Here is a 7,788-nt window from a genome sequence, read left to right as displayed (position 1 = left end):
AGGGAGGGGACTGGGCCAAGGGCAGAGCCCCGGCAGCCATAGCAGCTCTTTAAACCGGTTAGAAAAGAAGAGTCCTCTGCTGTCATCCCATTTCCCCTTTTTGGCAGCTTGACACCCTTTTGCTCCTGTGTGTGTGCATGTAATGTGTGCCTTCAGATTGTGAGCTCCCCTCCCCGCTTTAACTCTTGTCTGGCTCTTTGCTATGGAATTCTGGGAGTTTTTTGCTTGCTTTTCTGTGGTGCTCCAAACAGAGGAGCTTTTGTGGGTTCCCTCTTTGAGGGAAGGAGGACAAGGTCCTGGGCATCCCTGCCATCCCTGCCTCCTGCAGGCTGCAAGCACAGGAGCCCCGCTGGATATGACACCAGAGGCCCCCCGCAGAAGCAGCCAGACCCTCTCCCTCTTGCTCTCTGCCCTGGTCCCCTCTTCCTTGAGGGAAGAAGGAGCTCCATGGAGGTCCCTTCAAGCCGAAGGAAAGCAAGTTGCCAGGGAGGGGACTGGGCCAAGGGCAGAGCCCCGGCAGCCATAGCAGCTCTTTAAACCGGTTAGAAAAGAAGAGTCCTCTGCTGTCATCCCATTTCCCCTTTTTGGCAGCTTGACACCCTTTTGCTCCTGTGTGTGTGCATGTAATGTGTGCCTTCAGGTTGTGAGCTCCCCTCCCCGCTTTAACTCTTGTCTGGCTCTTTGCTATGGAATTCTGGGAGTTTTTTGCTTGCTTTTGTGTGGTGCTCCAAACAGAGGAGCTTTTGTGGGTTCCCTCCTGGAGGGAAGGAGGAGAAGGTCCTGGGCATCCCTGCCTCCTGCATTGTGACAGCACAGGAGACCCACTGGACATGACACTAGAGACCCCCGGAGAAGCAGCCAGACCCTCTCTCTTTTGCTCTCTGCTCTGGTCTCTTCTTTCCCTCTCTTTCCCTGCTTTCCTCTTCTCTTCCTTGTCCCACCTTTCCTCCCTTTTTCCTCCCTTCCCTCCCTCCTTCTTTCCCCCCTCACACACACACACCTTCCCTCACTGCAGTCGCTCGCCTCCCTGTCTCCCTGCCTCCCTGCCTGTCATTCTTTCAGCCAATCAGGAGACGGAGGAATGAGGGAACGGATTTGAGAACGGATAAGAATACCGCACACACTTCTCTTGGAACGTTTTCATCACGTTTCAGCTCTCTGGGAACACATTCAGAACACATTCAAATCCGTTCCCTCCTGGAACACATTTGGAACACATTTAAGCGTTCTGAGAACCCGATTGGAACACATACGTGCGGTATACTCAAATGCGTTCCGTTCTCATCACGTGATCAGAACGTTCTCAGAACGCAGTGCGATAATCTCCTCACTCTCTCTGCCCAAATTATTTCACTGGCTACAGTGCGATTAAATTTGCAGTATGGGTAATAAACTGTCAAGAGACTTGATGTGAACTGTAAGAAACAACCTTTGAAATGTCCTTTCAACAACAACGATGACATAAAAGATAAGCAATTTATCATCTGAGCCCCACTATTTATTATTGTTATTCAAAATCTACATTCCATTAGATTCATATCATGTGGCCACTGTACACCTCACAGTTCAGAAAACCTCCTGTTGTATTCACATTACAATTTTGCTTACTTTCTCTGGGAGTGAAGGATCTATATATCCTACAGTCACTCTCCTGTACAGTGGTACCTCGGGATACGAATTACCCAGCTTACGAATTTTTCGGGATACGAATAAATCCCATAGGGATTTATTGTTTCGGGTTACGAACGTTTTTTCGGGTTACGAAAAAACGCCGGCGCTGTTTTAAATGGAGCCGCGGCAGAGCCGCGGCTTTTTTTCCCATTAGCGCCTATGGCAATTCGGGTTACGAAGGTTTTCGGGTTACGAAATTAGCCGCGGAACGAATTAATTTCGTAACCCGAGGGAGCACTGTACTTTAGACCTGTGTTTCTTATGTCATCTGATGTGGGTAACTGGCATCAGTTACCCATTAGGACTTATTCTTTCATTCTTGGAAACTCACCAGGGATTGGCAGGTGATGGCTCATGGACTACTACAGTCCATGGACCAGCACCTTGAATAGCACTTCTTTAGAGGAGACACTCTAGCCATATTTGTATACAGTGATAAGCTAGAATCCCAGGTAAGTCTAACTCAACACGAATGGGATGTCTGCTTCCCCTCCTCCTTCAAAGAAGATCAGCGTACCTAACCAGGAAATTGGTTTGTCACTCCTTCAACAAGCTGGAATCATAAACCAGGGCATACTCTTGGTTTAAAAGCCCAAACCCTTTTTTGAGCCACAAACCATGAACCTCTGTTCAAATGTAACACTAAACATTAAAGTCCTGATTAGTATAGCCACCCTCACTGGTGGGAGGTTCCAAATGAGAGCAAGAGGTTAACACTGTTTTGGATTCAGAATTCCTTGCTTATTTTGATGTTCAAATGCTAGTGTTCTAGTGTGCCTTCAAATCATCTCCAACTTATGGTGATCCTAAGGTGAATCTATCATAGCCTATATCAGACAGAGGATAAAATCAAGGAAATAAATCTGACCTATATCCAGGCTTCTGAGAAAAGTGTATTTAGACAGATAGGCACTAGCTGTTCCAGATCCAGTGCCATCCTGGGCCCCTTTCACAATACAGTATATGGTTGTTGCACTATGATTCCACTTTAATTGCCATAGCTACATCCTGTGAAATCCTGGAGTTTGTAGTTTGAGGAGGCAGTACAACTGTTTGGCTGAGAATTCTAAATGCCCTTCCCTGAACTGCAAATACCAGGATTTCATAGGACTGAAACATTGCAGTCAAAGTGAAATCACAGTGTATAATGTGAAAGGGCTCTGTTCTGATCCATCTAGCAGCAAGCAGCTAATTCATAGCACAAAGTTCTAAATTCTGTGTAAATAGTTTACCATGAGATGGAGCTCCTAAAACCTTATTGGCTGTTTCACCTGACCCTATCCAGTTAAACCAGAAAGCTTCAGTCTAACCCAGTTTCCCTCCACTTAATTTAAGAGGGTTATTAAACTGTCTGTAATCCAGATATTCCTGATACAGGTGAGTTGTGGCTCCTTAAGGGAAACCCAGGACAAACCATTGTTTCCATATGAAATACCACATTGTTCAAAACATCAGTGCCATCTAGAAACTGATCTTTATCCTTATGATTTCTTGCATGCACATAGTCTGCTTCTAATTCTCTTGTGAGGTTAATTGTCTGATAACTCCTGTGCTTATGTTATTTTTTGCTCTCTTCTCCAAATTCCTGGCTATTCTCCATCTCCCCAACCCCTCCAGTCACTATCTTTTCTTCACGTATTTGTTAAGGAAAACATCAGCTGTACCACTCTTCATATATCAAAATCCAAAAAAATACATCGTGGCGATATCTTTATTAGACCAACCAAAAGACTTCAGTCTATTTAGAGCAGTGCTTCTCAATTATTTTCTGTCATGCCCCCCCTAGGAAGAAGAAAACATTTCGCGCCCCCCGCATGACTGTAAATAGTATCATTTGTCTATAAAATTGTTATAAGTACACCTCTGCATAACAGAGCCTCGCGCCCCCCCTGGGGGGCCCGCCCCACTATTTGAGAAATGCTGATTTAGAGCAAGGGTGAGGAAACATTGGCTTTTCTGGTGTTTAAACTACAGTTCCTATGTTCCATTACCATTGGCCGTGCTGGCTGGGGTTCCTGGAAGATGAAGTCCAAAGCATTTGGCAGGTCAAAATTATCCGCATGCAATGTGGTCTGATAAGCTAGTGCAGAGAGCCATATGAAGCCACTGGTAACACATATGGCAGCTTTTTTTCCCTTTTCTTTTTTACAATATTCCCATCCCTGTGTGAAAAGAGGGCCTTCATTCCACAGAAATGTCTGTTCAATACTTCCCACAATTATAGTTCTGTAACAAGATAAGCATGGTGTAGTTCAGGGGTTCCCAACCTTTCTGATTTGTGGAGCCCTAAGTGCTTCACGGAGCACAGGCTGGGAACCACCTGGTGTAGTGGTTTGAGTGTAGGACTATGACTCTGGAGATCAGGATTCAAATTCCCACCCAGCCATGGGAACCCCCTGAGTGACCTTGGCCAAGTCACATTCTCTCAGTCTCAATAGGATGGCAATGGCAACCCCCCCCCCTTGAAGAAATTTGCCAAGAAAACAGCATGATATGGTTGCTAAAAGGTCTTGAAGGCACACAACAACAACAACAACAACAACAATATGTTTGGGGTTAGAGCTATTTATTTACAGGAATGATGGGAAAGATTTGGCCCTCCATGTCTTTCTGACTATGGCTGGAATCTTGCTGGTGCATTACACTGTTGCCTTTATGCTGGTGCAGGAAGTGGCAATAGGAGAAAAAAGGTTATGAGGAACAGCCATGAAAAAAAAGTTAGGGACCTAGAGAAAAAAACTGTTCAGGGCTGGCAATTTTCTTCTGCCTTCCCTTGTCACCACTATACAGCCCTGGAAAGAGTGCAATAGTGTAGTCTCTGGCTTTGCTTCGCGAACCAAGATTCAGGAAGGACTCATCCCGTGCTTTGTACAAGCGTGCTAATGACTAAAAAGGCAAATTCGGGATAGACAGGTCCAGGTGTAATCTAGTATGTTGCACGATGTTGTGATAACTGTATCATTATCCCACGAATAAAGAGGAAATCTAGCATCACTTTTTATTCACGGGACTTACAATTGTATGGGAAAAAAATGCAAAGATGACAGACTTTTTGACAACATACACGCTCTGACGCCACCAAAGTATCTGTTCAACACTTGCCACAAGTTCTGGCTCTTATCCACCAGAGCAGTATTGGGGATTCCAAAATACTGCAAGTACTGAGGTTCACCAAAGTTTTCATAGAAGTGGCTGCTCAGCTGAGAAAGCCACTCGTGGCAGCAATATCTCTTTACAGCTTGACTGTTCTGGCATTACTTCACATTAAGTTCCAGGTTCCACAAGAATATTACCAGTAATTGTGCAACAGCAGAAAATATACATGATTAAGTCAGCAAAGAAAGAGTCTGCCACCCCCATGCACATTTACAAACATGTAGAGGACCACACAAGCCCACATGCATGCTGTCTGTGTAGTGCTATTTAACTGCACATCCACGCACCCACTCATTCCATTTGTTATCAGCCTTCATGACTATACTACTGTGAATTGTGGAATTATTCACAACAGAGAAATGTGCATTTGGACATTTCTCACTTGTACTGTAACCACAAGGCTCAAGAAAGTAGCACAAGTTCAAGTAGATTTTACCCCTCTGATGTTAACATCTTAAATCCACTAAATGATCTGGTCTGTAGATTACAACAAAAAATCCTTTCTGAGTCACCTTTAAAATCTAGGGGTTTTGATTGATTCTGGTTCACTTGAATGGACAAGAGGGCAAATCTGACTAAATAAAGCAGTGTGCAAAACACACTGCAGAAATAATCCAGTTTGAGAACACGTTAACTGCCCTGGCTCACTGCTAGGGAATTCTGGGAGCTGTAATTTTGTGAGAGCTCTGATGCCACAATAAACTACAGTTCCCAGGATTCCTTAGCACTGAGCCAAGGCAGTTAAAGTGTTCTCAAGTGAGATTATTTCTGCAGTACGTTTTGGACCTATCTCACTTATCATGTGTTCATTCCAGCTGCAGGCACTCCCACAGTAAGCATTACAAACAACAACCTTGTAAGGTAGCCCAATATGATCAGAGAGCATGTGGGAGGCTGAAATGGCAGCACCTTGCTTGCTCTTGTGGGCTTTAACAATCCACAGCCCATACTCTCACATACTCCAAAGCACTTTACTCAGAAGTAATGACTCAAAGGAAGCTTGTTCCCAAATAAATGTGCATCCCATGGGGGCTCTCAGCCATTTCCAAAGTGCCATCCCCTATCACACTACAGCCACTTTCCCATCCCTCCATCCCTCTCAATACTGCTTTTTGTTTTCTCACAGTGCTAGGTTGCTCTGCATGGGAAATCAATCCTTTGCTTCACTTGGGCGAAGTGAAACAATGACTGTGAATCAATAATTTTAAAACAAAGAAACAAACAGGACATTAAATCTAGATTGACTCAGATCATCATTTCCCAAGCAAATTGGGTGAATCAGGCACAAGATCATCATTATCTAGAAAACATATCCAGCCAGGGGTAGCCATGTTGGCCATATAGCAAAATACAGTCTCATCCAAATTCTTACAAAACAGTGGTGCCAACCCAAATGCACATGCTAAGCACATGTAATGTGCATTTTGGTTGTCCTGAGAAAGGTATTGCTGTTGTGTGCCTTTTGGATGATACTGTCCATCACCATCCTGAGTTTCCTAAACTTTGAACAGTGCACACACGGGTGTTGCTCCACCATCGCCACTGAGTCCTGGGAAAGTAGAGTCTAAATGCGAAAGCTTGTGCTGCAACTTCTTTGACACATATCTGAAAGGTGCCACAAGATCAGGGTGAGCAGGCACCCTCCTTGCCCAGGACCTGTCCTCTGTCCAGGAGGAATGCCAACATGCCCTCCATTCTGAGCATGACTAGGGAGCATGAATTTATGAGCTTGCTTTGGGTCATGTCCCTACCTTCTTCTTGAATTTTGTGGTGCCTTGTGCTCCTTTGGGCTGAGGGCATCTGGTCACCCTGGACAAGATATTCTTCCATGGGGTCCTCAATTAGTTGTTGGGAAAACGCTTTTGAAAACAGCTTTGACAGACACACACGCGGCAAAGGGACTCTTATAGCGTCCATCCACACTGCACCAGTCGGTTTAAAGCGGCACCGAACCGGATTCAGGAGGAGGCAATCCCCGCCCCGAGGAGTCTCCAGATTTGGGAGAGGAACCTTATGAGTCCCTATATTGGCGTGGTCACTGGTAAGGTGTCACACACACCCTCCTCCGCCTTGGGAGAAAGGCGGGGTACCGTATAAGAAAATAATAATAATAATAATAATAATAATACAGTAATAACATCGAGATGTGAAGTTGGGCTCGCATTTCTTCTCTCTCCCCCCTCCTCTTTCTCCCCCCTTCAACCTAATTCCTTCCTCCATCTTTCTCCAAATGAATCTGTGGACTGGGAGAGCTCTTCCCGTTGTTGTTGTTGTTGTGCGCCTTCAAGTCGTTCCCGACTTCTGTGCGACCCTGTCTTGGGTTTGGTTTTGTTTCTCTTAGCAAAGTTTGTTCAGAGGAGGTTTCCCCTTCCCTCCTTGCCCTGAGGCTGAGAGAGTGTGACTTGCCCCTGTGGTCAATGCTGGGATTCGAACCCTGGTCTCCAGAGTATCTGAGGCAAAGTCTCACACCACCCCGGTGTCCATCCTTACCTGGGGCGCGGGAGAGACCCTCCTCCTCCTTCAGAGCATTGGCTGGCTTTGAGCATTGGAGTCCTCCTCCTCTCTTTTCAGGGCGCAGAGCCTGGCCAGCCAGGGAGGAGGATGCATGGCTGGAAGTGGAAGGCACTGAAGAAGGAGAGAGAAGACGAGACGGCAAGAGAGGCGCTCCTCCCGAAGAAGAAGGAGGAGGAGCAGGCACCTGGGAAGAAAGGGGCCACAAGGATGGCGGGACAGGGCCTCCTCCTCCCGCCTCTCTTCCTCGGCAGAAGGCAACTGGAGGAGGAGCAAAGAGCAGGCAGGCAGGGCTGGGTGACTCCAGTGGCCTCACAGGGACACCTGTGTGGTAACTCATGGTGTCACACACACACACACACACACAAAACCATTGACTTCCTCCCATTACCACACCACACACAATTCTTAGTCTTCTCTCTCTCTCTTTGGTACTATTTTATTATTATT

The 7,788-nt window shown here is 45.9% G+C and overlaps 1 protein-coding gene across 1 annotated transcript in view; it reads right to left on the bottom strand.

Moving 5' to 3' along the window:
- FAT2 (FAT atypical cadherin 2) overlaps window positions 1–7,551 on the bottom strand; it is a 152,833-nt gene extending 145,282 nt beyond the window's left edge. Inside the window, exon 1 of the mRNA XM_042453782.1 lies at window positions 7,318–7,551. The gene's annotated coding sequence lies outside the window, so the exon portion shown is untranslated. The remainder of the gene's footprint in view (window positions 1–7,317) is intronic.
- Between the last annotated feature and the right edge of the window lie 237 nt (window positions 7,552–7,788).

This window comes from Sceloporus undulatus, chromosome 2 (assembly GCF_019175285.1).
Source record: "Sceloporus undulatus isolate JIND9_A2432 ecotype Alabama chromosome 2, SceUnd_v1.1, whole genome shotgun sequence".
Classification (NCBI taxonomy): domain Eukaryota; kingdom Metazoa; phylum Chordata; class Lepidosauria; order Squamata; family Phrynosomatidae; genus Sceloporus; species Sceloporus undulatus.
The sequence above is the reverse complement of the archived record's forward strand: the minus strand, read 5'-3'. Positions and strand labels throughout refer to the sequence as shown.